The sequence below is a fragment of the Manis javanica genome, chromosome 3, assembly GCF_040802235.1.
Source record: "Manis javanica isolate MJ-LG chromosome 3, MJ_LKY, whole genome shotgun sequence".
Classification (NCBI taxonomy): domain Eukaryota; kingdom Metazoa; phylum Chordata; class Mammalia; order Pholidota; family Manidae; genus Manis; species Manis javanica.
In genome coordinates, this window is record NC_133158.1 from 95,370,685 (window position 1) to 95,384,666 (window position 13,982).

A 13,982-nucleotide genomic window follows, 5' to 3' on the forward strand; every position below is an offset into this window, starting at 1 on the left:
ACAGACACTCAATAAATGTTTGGTGAATGAATGAATTGCATTTGCACTTTGCTAATTTTGATAAAGATTTTTTACTTGGCCTTATATGAGCCAAAATGAATGCCATATTCTACAGCTACAAGTTTTCAAATGTCAAGGTCACGTCTTTAACTGGTAGGCAGAAATGGTTCTGTCACCTTTGTGTCCATAATCCAGATGTTTTTCATTCTCATAAACCCTTTTCTCCTTTCTTCATGATGTCATACTAATTATTTCTCATTACGTCTCATCCAAAAACTTACTCTCATTTTTTTTTCTTTTTTAGGGACAAATAGTGTATTGTGGAATTTGAGAGACAATAAACCTTTTTAAAAAGTTCCCCATTTGACAAGTACATACGGTAAACAGGGATGGATATGAGCCATAAAACCACCTAGCTTGTTTCTGGGTCTGACATTAGCAGCACTTGGTGCTGTCATAATTTCTGAACACACTCTCCTCTCATGCTGTTAGGAAGAAAAAGGTGGCTTTTGAGGAGTGCTTCTACTGTGGGCTTTCTATAAAAGAATCTTGTGGGCTTTTTACAGTAGAAAAAAAGAATGAAGAATATTTCCTTCCTGTCTCTAAAGCCATTATGTCCCACTTTGAGGTTTTTAGCTCAACCTCATAAAAACAAAAAGAAAAAAAAAAGGAAAGATCAAGAACACACTCTGAATTTCAAGATCTAGACCTCTTCTCTTTGATATAAGTTAGACTTGAACTCCACGCCCTTTACGTTTAGAGAAAGCATAAGTTTAAAAGATGTCAAACCAAGTTCAAACGCCCTCCAGAGGAAGTGAAAGTGCCCAGGATGAACACAAGCCATGAAAAGGTGTGTCTATCTCCAGGCAATTGTGACAGGGAGGTTGATTGTCTCTCTTATTAGTCAGAGAAATGTGCTTCATTTTATGTTTTAAATTCCTTTACCTTGGTAGTCTGATGTTTTTATAAATAATAGCCATTCTGCTGTGTCTATGGTCGACATTGAAATCAAAATAGAGTTTCTTCCTGCAATTTCAAACTAAATTCCAAAGCTAATTCAGCCTTAAGTTTTCCATATGGAATTCTTGTTCCCTAAGCCTAGATTTCAATGGAAATTAGGTACAAATGATCAAATCCAGAAACTACTTGAGGAATTTAGAAGTTCTTATTTCAAATGTATTGGGTTTTCTGTAAATTTATGGAAGATCTGCATATTGTTGAGAAGGTATTGTTTTATTCAAATATTAAAATAAAATATGCATATTAACATTACTGTTAGAATATTTTAATATGCTAGAATAATATGCATAATATGTCAAAGAAAGCGACTTGATTCCCAACTGCAAAAGGAAAAAAACACTAAGAAAAAAACAAAGGAAGCTTTTCAAAGGAAACTTGAGAAGTTCAATCTTTTTTCTTCATTTGAGATTGAATGTAGAAAAATACTAGTTGCTAAAAGGCAACTAAACAGAAATAAATCTATTTACTAGCAGAAAATGATTATAAGAAATTCAGTAGTGTAGTTATTTTTTATTCCTGTATTTTATGTGTGGTTTATTTTCAGAAGGACTATTGGAGTCAGTATGGGCTTAAAAATTGTCTTCTTTTCCCTCACTCCTCATACTGTGAATATTTAATTTTGAGAATTGATGTTGGACAACCGAACCCTGTGCTCCAGAAAGAAGTTAGGGGGAAATAAAATGACCACTTGATTTTCACCCCCAGTACCGACCTGATTAGTTCCAACATTTGAAAAGTAACTTTGATTTGATACTTTCTTTTAAACATTTTTTTCTTGAAATCCCAATTCTGCTCTTTTGGAGACTCTACCTGTATATATTTCCTTAAGTATCTCTTCCATGATACTTAGGACTTCCTTGTTATTTCTATTTGTATGCTTTTCACAGTGGGTAGCATGGTACTGGGCATCTAGTAGGCACTTTATCTATAATACTAGTTACCAGTTGCAATATAATATGGACTCTAGCCTTCTGCTTCAGTGGTTGAAACATCACAGGGACGTCCTAGGGGAAACTCAAGAAGCTTCTGGTGGGCTTTTATCTTGAGAGCCAGTGGTAGGCTCTGTTGGATAAAATTTGAAGGGATTGCCATTTATGATGGCTGCCTGGGGGGCTGTGTTTGAAAGAGAGCAAAGTAAAACCTAGGATGAGGCAGAGTTTTCTAAACTTACCTTGGTTTGTTATCTGAACTTACATAGATAAATTTATCTGAAGCTGGTTAAATATACAGATTATGAGGCATTACCCTGGACAACCTGATTTAGGAGATCTGGAGTGGGGCACATAAATTTGTTTTTATTTGTTTCTAAACAAGCAAGTTCACGAGTCCCTGGAATGACTTTTTGTTTGATGAGCTGACAGAAATAATAAAGGGCTTTAAAAAATTTCTTCAGAGTTCTGGAATTATCGGAGCTGGAAGAAATATGTTACAAAGAATTGTGTAGCTAAGAGCATCGACATTCGAATCAGATAGTTTAGCTGAATCCTGTTTCTGTCATTTACCGACAGTGTGACCCAGAGAAAGGCATTAAAACTTCCTGAGCCTCGGTTACCCAGTATGTAAAATGGGTATCATAATGTCAACCTTACAGTGTTTTTATAAGGATTAAATTAAATTATATTCAAAATGTTGAATGTATATGTCAGTAAATGCAAATGTTTTATAAGTAAGGAACATTGTATTAACACTAGTGTTACCATTATTGATGGCTTTATTGTTTAATTTTAATAATTACTAGTTATTTAGTAAGAAAAATAGTAATATTCAGATACTTCTATACAGGTACTTCTTGCTCTGCTGTTGTAAATGATACATCTGAAGCACGTAATGTAATCATGATAATATATTATGTAACAAATTAACTGAAACTTCTCAAATATAAGGCATTACATTTTCATTAAAAAAACTATTGGCTTTTATAGTAAATGTATTGTGTCTTGTTCATGCCATCTAAACTACTGCTAGACTTATATTGAAATTTTGCAAAATAACTAGATAAATTAAAGAAAATTATGACCATTTGGAAATAGAAATTATTAGAAAGGATTTCATTTTATATGCAACAGAGTGGTATTGTTATGAAAAAATGTTTGGCAGAGGGTTTTGGACCTCAATTTTGGTTCTATTGCCTTTAAGAGGGACTATTTTCCAATTTTTTTGAGTTCTCAGCATCTCGGTTTGCCTTTCTGTAAAATAAGGGTGTTTCCTGATACTTCACTCTAGGACTTGTAAGATTATCAATATTCTCAAAAACTGCTTATTTTTCTTTGTGACCACTTGGAAACTTCTATTAACCACCCCAAACAATGAGTAAAATATGGGGCCACACCTTGTGTTACTAAATCACTGCATCCCTAAACCCTACATCACATGCATATCTCATGTAACATTGGTTAAATTACTTCTTCCTGAGCAGCCAAATGCCAAAATCATTGAGCTAAATCAAAATATTGATTACTTATATGTTATAACATAGAAGATATTATTTTATTTGGAAAAGAGGGAAATTGTAATAAAATTTGTCAGTACTAGGAAGTTTCTGATCAAAACTGAGTGCAGCCTGAGCTCTGTAAATATTTTGGCAATAGAAAGAACGAGATTCCTTTAACTTGGATGTGAATTTTGGTGTATCTTTGAAACTGTCAGAATGAGATTCAGAGGTTCTGCAGTAATTTGACCTGTTGAAAAATAATATTTGCTACATGACCAATGAAAAATGATGAAATAAGGCTGTTCAGAATGATTATAATAGAAAAGTGTTTTTGCTTGACTTCCAGTTAACCAAAAAATTCAGTTAACCTTCACTTGATATTCTGTCATTTTCTGAAATAAAATTTTATTACCTATGAATTTAAATGGTCAATATTATTGTATGTATGCTTAATGTTTGCTCCTCTTTTCCCTCCACATGTATAATATCTCCACACCTTCTCAAGAATTCTGTTTATGAATCTAAAATGTGCACAAAAAAATCAGGCATCTTTTAATGTCTCAATTTTCACGGATTACATTGTTATAGTTGCCCGTCAATGTCTCAATTTGACAAGTGTTAGGACTGCTGGCTTTGCCTTGGTAGGAATGAGTTACCTTCTGAACTAGTGTTTCATATTGTACAATGGCCTTATTTTTTAAAGGAAAGGATATATACACAGGTATTTATAACCATTTTATAGGTTATGACATACCTATAAAATAGAAAATCTAACCAGAACAAAATAGATACATAGAAGCTTGCTGCCAAATTTTAAACAGTGTGCCACTTGAAAATGCTAAAATTCACGTCCCCTCCTGGTGTTCCAAGAATGATTACAGGTTTGTTTAATATTATTTTACTATCTTAATTTAAACCTATTAGGCCTTTATTAGATGTTTGCCAGGTGAGTCTTGAGGTTTTCTTGGAATCACATGATAGCCAACTTAAATTTTCACTTGTTTATATTTTTTAAACAATCCATGGTTAATTTAAAGAGTACTTTTTTTCTCTTTGATTGAAGGTAGCCTTAAGGAAAAGCATGGTGGATGCAGCTTTAAAACACTTAAAAGGAAAATGAAGGAAGAAAAATAATTTATTTACTATAGCATTAATAACAAAACCCTTAAAATCAGTAATAATTTATGATGAAAATCATGTTGATAGCTTTTTAAATAATTCCATTTTTGTGGAGTGCTGTCCCAAAGGACATAAGATAAGGCCACACAGAGTTTAGTTTAATCTCTGTATTTCTCCCATTTCCAAGTTTGTCCTCCACCTCTAATATTTCTTATGATTCTTTGCTTCACTGATACTTACTGCTTAAACTAGGCAAATGAGATGGCATTATTAATATTTCCACTCCCTTTGCAACTTTACAGATAAAGCAACTATTATTGCTGTAATCATTTCATTTCTGAAGTTAATCTGTGACTCCATCCCCAGAGTGGCAGTATTCCCATCGCTGTGCTTGTCACAGGAAACCAAACGGAAACGGATTTCCATACACCAGCCATTTCCCAAGCCATCACATTTTATTTTCACTGAGTTGAACCATTAAGAAAATCTAATCCCGTTTTTGTTTGTCTCTCTTGCAATAGGAACTAAAAGACATTTAGTCTTCCCATCTCTCCTAGCCATGAGTGCTGGGAAGTTAGACACAGGAGCTGAATGTTTAGATCTTGGTTCACACCTCACTGCACTCCTCTGCAGGCCTCTCACAGGGACCACTTAGTCTTTGAAGCTCAAGAAACAGTTGCTTTTCTGCCCTTTCAGCAACAGCTCTGTTAAAAAAAAAAAGGCAGATACTGAAAATCTCTAAACCAGGTGATGTGACTAAACAAATGGGATTTCTGAATTTCTGTGAAATCCTTGTCCATTTTCTTCACTTGTAAAAGTACTCCATTCCCTCAACTTCATCTTTTTTTGTTCTTTTAATTATAAAATATGGTATCATATATGTTGTTACTGTCTCTTTAAATTTATCATTGGCATACAACAGAAATGCTCAAATGAATCATCAAAAGAATGTGCATTCTATTCTGTTCTGAAGAACTGTTATTTTGTCTGATGCTTCCCATAAGTATTTATGCCTACCAAGCAATGAAGGAACAGACTGCTTCCTCATTAGGATTGATTAGCCACTGACAGCTTCTGGAAGGCTGAGCCTTGAAGTCTGAGATTGACATGAGACAAAGAGGACACAAAGGCAGAAAAAAAAGAACCGTGCTGTCTTTTGGCTGACTTAATTGCCACTAATGGGATGTTTCCTAGAGCTTCTCTCCTTGCTGCTCGTGAACCACATTCTGCAGACAAGCTTTGCTGAAATCTCTCACACACTACCATTTGTGGCTGCCCCCTATTTAACATCCCAGTTAACTAGGAATTGAACAATAGTTACAACTTTCAGTAAGACAAGAAACAGCTGTCACAGATTTGTCTAAGCTTTTAAGTTTTTACTAACCCAGAGCATGACTATTAATGAAAATAGTAGTGATGCAGAGAAAATGGGAGCAGATGAGGCACTGGAAGCCAGATTCTCTCCCATTCTCCATTTGGCTGAGGGCAACCTTGCAGATACACACCAGGAGATGTCTCAAGTGGTGGTGGGGTCACGCTTTATTCTCCCAGTTCTCCAATGTCAACCACCACAAAATTCTACCGATTTTACGAAATAAATTTTTCTCAACTCTCCTCCCACCTCTCTTACCTTATTATCATTGCTTTAATTTGGGCCTTTATCTTCTTCCTAATGCTGAAACTGTTACCCTCCAGCTGGTTTCTTTGTCTCTAACTTGTCTCATAGAATCCATTCCCCACATTACAGGTTCATCTCCTAAAACACTAATATAAACATTGTCATGGTTCCCTTCTCTCCAGATAAGATAAAAAATACTTAATGCTTTGCCTGGCTACCTAGTTCCCTCTCTTGATACTCCCTTCAGTGTAGTTTCACCGTACTGCTTATATATTTTTTCATGCATATACCGCCAGGTAGCTTTCCTCCAGTTGGTCCCTTGGTCTAAAATGCCCTGCCTCCCACCTGTCCTATCTTCTATTGCCAGTTACTCCTGTCTGTAGACTCAGCTCAGGTGAACATTCTCCAGGAAGCTTTGCAGATAGCCTTCTCCCCAGTGCGGGTTAGGGCCTCCTCATTCATGTACCAATGGGAAACTATTTCCACCCTTCCACATTTCCATGCCTGCCCTGCTTGACTGTGAGTACCTTTCAGGGACACTTTGTTTACTTTGCCTTCTTAGTCTTCCTACAGTCTTAGGGGCACCCTTGCTGTTATGTAACGTTTTCTATGTGAGTGAATCTAGGACTGACCTGATACAGAAAAGCTGTAGGAACTTGGGCAAGTCACTTAAATTCTCTGAATTTCAGTGTTCTCATCTGTTGGAAAAAAAAAATTGTGCATGTGATATAAACACCAATGGCTTGATAGGAAATAAAGTACAACAAGTAACAAAATAATTATATTCTCATAAGGATGCTTTGTGGATTATGAAATGCTTATGCAAGAGCAGTTATAATTATTATGATTATTTTTCTCATCACCTTGTTCAAAAACAATTTAAAATCCATCAGATTCTCAGTAATATTTATTTTGTCTGTAGAGATTTAAAAATGTTGTTAGCTGATTAACGTGGGCTTTGGTAATTATTTTCCTTTTCTGGAAAGATAATTTTCTGTGACTCCTTGATGTGGAGATGTATCTGTGAAAATTAGTCCTTAAGGTTTCTTTGGAAAGTCTTTCATGGGAGGCCTCCTTGATTTCCCCCTGCTATTAGGAAACAGGAGCACAGTTATTTCTGACAGGCCCACTTGGATTTTATTGCTGAATGTGCAAGTTATTAAATCTCTGGCTCTTAGTTTTCTCATCGGTAAAATGGGAGTGGAAATATCCCCCTTACAGGATTGCTGTGGTGATTAAATGAGCTAATAATATGAAGTGTTTAGCATATTGTGTGAAGCATTTAAATGCTCGATAAAAATAGAAGTGATGAAGGTGGCATAGAGGAGGAGGAGGAGGAGGTGGAGGCCACTTCAGGGATGTGTTTTTATCTATGTCAGAATTAGGACTTCCTGCAGCTGTAGTGTTCTCAGCTGCCTATCTGAGGATTATCATCTGAGTCTTGTGTGCATCTCCTAAAATACTTTATATAGGCACACAATATGTGACTATCAATGCTTCTGTAATTCTGGTGTAAAAAATGTCAATTTTTGTTCTAATTGCTTCAAGCAACAGTGGATAAGTGAAGTACAATGCAAAAAAAATCTGCACTTAGTTAAAAATACTGTTTGTGTTATGTATATGTGATATGCATTTGATACTCAGTAAGTTTTTTTTTATTAAACAGACCCATAATTAACATTGACTTCCTTTGATCTTTAAACATAATTGTTATCCTTCCTGGTATGTTCAGTGCTGCTAAATTTCCTGATAGAGTGAATAATATTGGATCCCTTCTCTGCTCCTTCCATAAATCCACATATTGGAACAACTTAACTAACTGGAGATAAAAATAATTTGGATAGATGGGCCCCAGTAATAACGCCCATGTAATCTAAAACTTTAATAGTCTTAAAAATGGATCAGAAGGCATAACCCATTAAAAGAAATGTTCATCAGTGCACTTGACTATTTCCTAGATGTGAAATAACTTTGAAGATAACCAGATCACATTTTAATCTCACACACTGCAACGTACTCTTCATGTGTGTGTGTGGCTTTTTTTTAATGGATACTACATAATTATTTTGGCATGTAAAATTAAAATTTAAGTAAAAATAAAACAGTTAAGCTTATTGTAGATTTTATTCTCAGTTGTAGGGGATAAACTTTAATAAACTCGTATTCTAAAACAAACTCTAAGGGAAAGAAGGTCTATTTGTAAATGTGTGGTTTCCATAAATAGGATTGACTAACTTTCTATCAGTATATGAGATTTTTGGTAAGAGTCACATGACTTTTTAGAGCTTGTGTGATATCTGGGCATAACAGAAATAATGAGAGAGAAAAACTGGGTCCTTCAGTTCTGAATTTCCCTTCTTTGATCTAGACTTTATTGAAATCATTTGTTGCAACAGTTTGCTTAACCTGATTTCAGAATTCAGAAAAGCTGGCAGTATAATAATACATTGTTTCTGACCATTAACGTGCTTATTTGAGTCAAAGCCAAAACTAATAGCATGAAAGGGGCCTTTTTGCAGGTTCAAGCTAGGTTTACTATAATCCAAGACTGTGATTAAGAACTGTGAGTTCAACATTTTGATGAAACACGTATTATAAGATCCCCAAAGCCTTGCTTTACAACTTTGAGAACCTCGATGTGTGTGTGACAAGTTTGCAACAACAAGATATAGCAGACTGGTTCTCTGGAGAATGGTTCTTCATGACATGTGACCATAATCACAGAGGCCCATTAAAGTCAGAGGTACTATAGCAAACACTGCTTCAGGGACTGGGAGGTATTTCATATCTATGTACATATAATACACATACACACACGCACACATGTGCACCCCACAATGTTATATTTATTTACCACCTCCTGTGTGTATACACTGCTGCTTTTAATGCTGAACCCAAGAGTCTCATTCAGAATGCCTCCCATATAGAAATTTGTTGTGGTTGTTTTGGTGTGATTTGTGTCGCTTTTTGTTTTGTAGTTAAAATAGTGATTTTAAAAAATCAAGAGGAGATTTGAAGGGCTGATGAGACAAAGAGATTTTGCTTGTTAAAAGAAAACCCAAAAAGACAGTGTGTGAGTGGAGACCAGTACTGCCACAAGAGCTCTTTGTGAGTGGGCTGAAAGTAAAATGCCATCAGCCAAGAGGTTTAATGAAGTCCCACTACAGAATTTAACAAGAGAATGATTTGTGAGAATGGCTCCCTCTGCTAACTGCTCTGATCCAGTGGCATAAGTAGGATGCCAAGCTCCACTCCTGGGGATTTTTTATGCTATTTGATTTGATTGAGACCCAGCACTTTATGGTCTGAGTCTTTTCCTTTTCCTTTTTTTTTTTTTTTGTTAAGAGAGATAAAGTAGAGAACTTATGTTCTTACTGTCTTTCAGAAATACCATTGTAACTGTAATGACTGGTGAAGGTGTGACTTTCTCAGATTTTTTAGGTAGTCATGAAGGTTTTATATTGCTTTCAGTTATTGCAAACAAATTGATACAAATCTTAAAAATTAATCAAAAGGAAAAACACTCACCACATGGTCTTCCCCAGAGAATTTGAAACACTCTCTTACTGTGTGTGCCAAGCAAGTATTTGAAGAATTAAGTAGAGCAGTCAGGCACAAGAAATAGTTGATACATAAGATGGTTCGTGACAAATAATGACAACAGTACCACACTAGTAAATAGCACAAGGGCCTTCCATGATGGTCTGAGTTTATGTGCTTTATCCATCTACATAACAGTGGAAAATGCTTTCTGGTTGCTAGTTATTTAGACATAAAACTTAGCAACTGTCTTTAGAAATCTACATTGTGAAATAATGGCATCAATGTGGAAATATGTAATTTAGTTATGTGAATCTATACGCTCTGAATTACTCAGCCTAAAAATGAAATTTGGAGAAATAAATCAACTTTTCGTTTCCTCTAGTAATTACTGGGTAGCTCATTTTAAACATGAGATTCATTGTTTACAATCCCACATAACTTTAAGACTTGGGATTATTTTGTGATAATATCTATCATTTAAGGTAAAAGAATTAATTATAAGTTAATTCACATTGATATGTTTTATTTTATCCAGAATTGCTAGGACATAAAGTGACTGAGATCATTCTTTGTTTGAAAGACAATAATTACAAAGAGAAGAGCTGTAGACTATTTACTTTAAGGAGACCTTTTTCTTATGATGAGCCCAGAATAAATGAAATATGCAAGACAATTGAAAATTTGACTTCATGTATCCATATGTTTTGATTTTTGTATTATTTGCTTGCTATCATTTTAAATATTTTACAGGTATACACAGCATTAATTATTATGCTGAACAGTATTCATTCATTCACAAATCATTTCAGGAGATTCCACACATAGGGTCATCATTAGAATAGCTACACTTCATAGTTATGTGGCAGCTGGTTTCCTTTGAGCCTTAGTTCAGTAAAAGTTGGACTTTACTACTTTATAATATGCCTTTAGTTTGCAAAACTGATTATAAAGCATCATGAGCCCTTTAATTTTCTTTTAACTGTTATTCTCAGGACTTGATAAATAACGTGCCAGTAAAAACACACCTGCAGAAAATACTTAAATAAGTACAAGATAAAATATATCTGAGTAATTGCTTTATAACAAATTTATGAGGGCAGGAAAATCCATAAATGGTTGTTAAAGTTAACTTTAGGACATTTGTTTTGGGTGGTCTATGTTATTAGTAGAGAATTTAGAATTAAAACGGGTAAATATGGCCATTTTACAAAGGTGCTTTTAAAAAGTTAACTTTGTGCATGGTGGAATAGTCATTTGGAAGTGTTCTTTTTAGGTCATTTGTAAAGAGATGAGGTGTGCTCTTATCTTTTTCTTTAAGTTTTTTATTCCCCATAAATATACTAAGTTATTAGATAAAATTTGTAAGTCATTTTGTCCTGATACAGGTCTCTCAGAAATAAATGTTAAATTATATAATATCTGTGCTACAGTTATGAGATTTTGAATGTTAGACATGAATGATGTCTCACAAATAATTTATTTTGGCTCTGTTTTACAGATGAGAAAACTGAAGTCAGACATGCCTTTATACTTACTATACAGCAAATTATGGGCGTATGTCCTGGATACTTGACTGCATATATTTGACTTTTACAGTGGTTGTACTAAAATGTTCCATCACATCACTTTTCAGAGATGGAATTGACTGCTTTGACATTATTTTTCTATTAGAATATAAAATATAGCATGAATCTTTTCCTCCCTCAAAACCTTTTTCTATGCATGCAACCTGCCCATATGTGAGCAGAGTAATTACATCCATGTTAATTTAATACATTGATACATGAATTGTGCATTTAAATATTTTTTTCAATTGAGGTGTAATTGCCATATATATTCAGGTATACAACATTATGATTCAATATTTATATATATTGCAAAATAATCACCAAAATAAGCCTAGTTAACATTGTCACCATATAGCTACAAAACAAAATAGAAATTCTTGTGATGAGGACTTTAAAGATTTAGTTTCTTAGCAACTTTCAAATATGTATTCAAGACAGTATTATTAACTATAGTCACCATGCATTATATCCCCAGGACATTTATTTTTTAACTAGAAGTTTGTAACTTTTGACCCCTTTCACCCATTTTGCTCACTTCCCACCACCTGCCTCAGGCAGCCACCAAACTGTGTATCTGTGAGCTTGTTTTTTGTTGTTGTCATTGTTTGTTTTAAATTTCACTTAATAGCGAGATCATACAGTATCTGTCTTTCTTTGTCTGCCTTATTTCCTTTAGCATAACGCCCTGAAGGTCTATTCATGCTGTCGCAAATGGTAGGATTTACTTCTTTATTTATGGCTGAATGATATCCCATTGCATATATACAACACATTTCTTTATCTAGTAATTTGCTGATGTTCACTTAGGTTGTTCCATGTCTTGGCTATTGTAAATAGTGTTGCAGTGTACATGAGGGTGCATAGATCTTTTTGAATTCTTGTTTTTGCTTTCTTTGGATAAATATTTAGGAGTGACATTGCTGGGTCATATGGTATTTCTACTTTTAATTTTTTGAGGGCCTGCCATACTCTTGTCTATAGTGGATGCCCCAATTTACATTCCAGTGTAGGAGGGTTTCGTTTTCTCCACACCCTCTCCAACACATATTTCTTGTCTTTGGATAGTGGCCATTCTAACAGGTATGATGATAATCTCATTGTGGTGTTGATATGCATTTACATAATGATGAGTGATGCTGAGCATCTTTTCATATATCTGTTGGCCACCTGTATGTCTTAAGAAAAATGTCTGTTCAGTTCTCTGACCCTTTTATAATGAGATTATCTTACTTTTTGTTGTTGATTTGTATGTGTTCTTTATATATCTTTGATATCAATCTCTTATCAAGTATGTGATTTGGAAATATGATCTCTTTCTCATTAGGTTGTATTTTCAGTTTGCTGATTTCCTTTGTAAATAATTTCTTTTAGAAAGTTATTTTGTTTAGGTCATAGAGACAAAACATTTCAGAACCAAAGTTATATTAGAATATTTTCTTTTAACAAACAAGGTAGGCATTGTAGTAAGAAGAGCAAGAATTTTAAGAGCTTACAGACCTGAATTCCAATCCCCCATTTCTTACCCAATGTGTGACCTTAAGAAAGTTACCTAATCTTCACTTACCTCCCTTTATACAAAATTGTCATATTGAACTCTTTCCTACAGAGTTAATGGGAGAGTTTCTAGTATATGAGCTGACACATAGTTAGCTAATGTTGATGACTCTCTATTAAACTGAGATGTAGAAAGGTTATTTGATTTATGCAGGATAGACCTGATTAGTTTTGGAGAGGCTTGACCGAAAGTTGTTTAACTGTCAGGTGAGTAATTTTATCATTATACCATTGTGTACTTTAGCTCTAGACCCTCCATGAAATATACCAATCAAAGATAGCCATTAAAAATTTTCAAGTAAATAGATTCTTGAGCACTTTCTGTATACAAAACAGTGTGCTGGACATTAGGAAGTATGCGCAGATTAGTAAGACATGCATCCTGCCTTCATAGAACTTATTATTTTCTGATAAAGAAAGAGGTATACACAGATATCTAGAGTATCAGCAGAGTGTACATAGAAGATTTGAAAAGATAAAGTTGTGACTGGGAAGGAGAGAGTACTTGCAACCAGGCAATGGAGACATTACTGTCATGTGTTTACTCTCAACAGGTATTTACAATGTGAGTCATATCTTCAATTTGGTAAGTTTTAGAGAAATGATGGCAAAGAAAATAGTTAAATACCCTCATTGGAGCTTATAGGCTAGTTTTGGAGACAGGCATTTATAGAATAATCATACAGATATGTAATTTTAAGGACAAAAAGAAGGCCTATGGGGGTTAATTTAGGGAGAGAAAGATAGGAGATAGGAGAAGAATTACATTGTAAGACCATGTTAAGGATTTTGCTTTTTTAAGAGCAAAGGGACCATATAGAAGGATTTTAAGCAAAAAAACCCCAATAATCAAATTAGTTTAGTTTTGTTTTTAATCACTCTGACTGCGTTGTGAGATCAGATTGGAGAAAAGCAATACAGTAGTCAGGGAGCACTTTTGGACAGCTTGGGCCAGAGTGGTGGCAACAGAGATAGAAAGAGGTGGCTGACTGGAGAAATAGTTGTGAAATAAAAGCTATGAATTTGGTTATGTATTATGTATCTCAAGGGGGAAGGTCTAGGTTTCTGGCTTTCTAAATTGATTTAGGGAATATTTCATCAAAATTCTAACCCTGAGATCCTTTGTCAG

General features: G+C 34.5%; 1 protein-coding gene across 8 annotated transcripts in view; it reads left to right on the plus strand.

Annotated features, from left to right (window-relative positions):
- The window catches only part of ROBO1 (roundabout guidance receptor 1), a 1,104,481-nt gene that overhangs the window by 1,002,157 nt on the left and 88,342 nt on the right, over positions 1 to 13,982 (plus strand). The gene's annotated exons all lie outside the window — the stretch shown is intronic.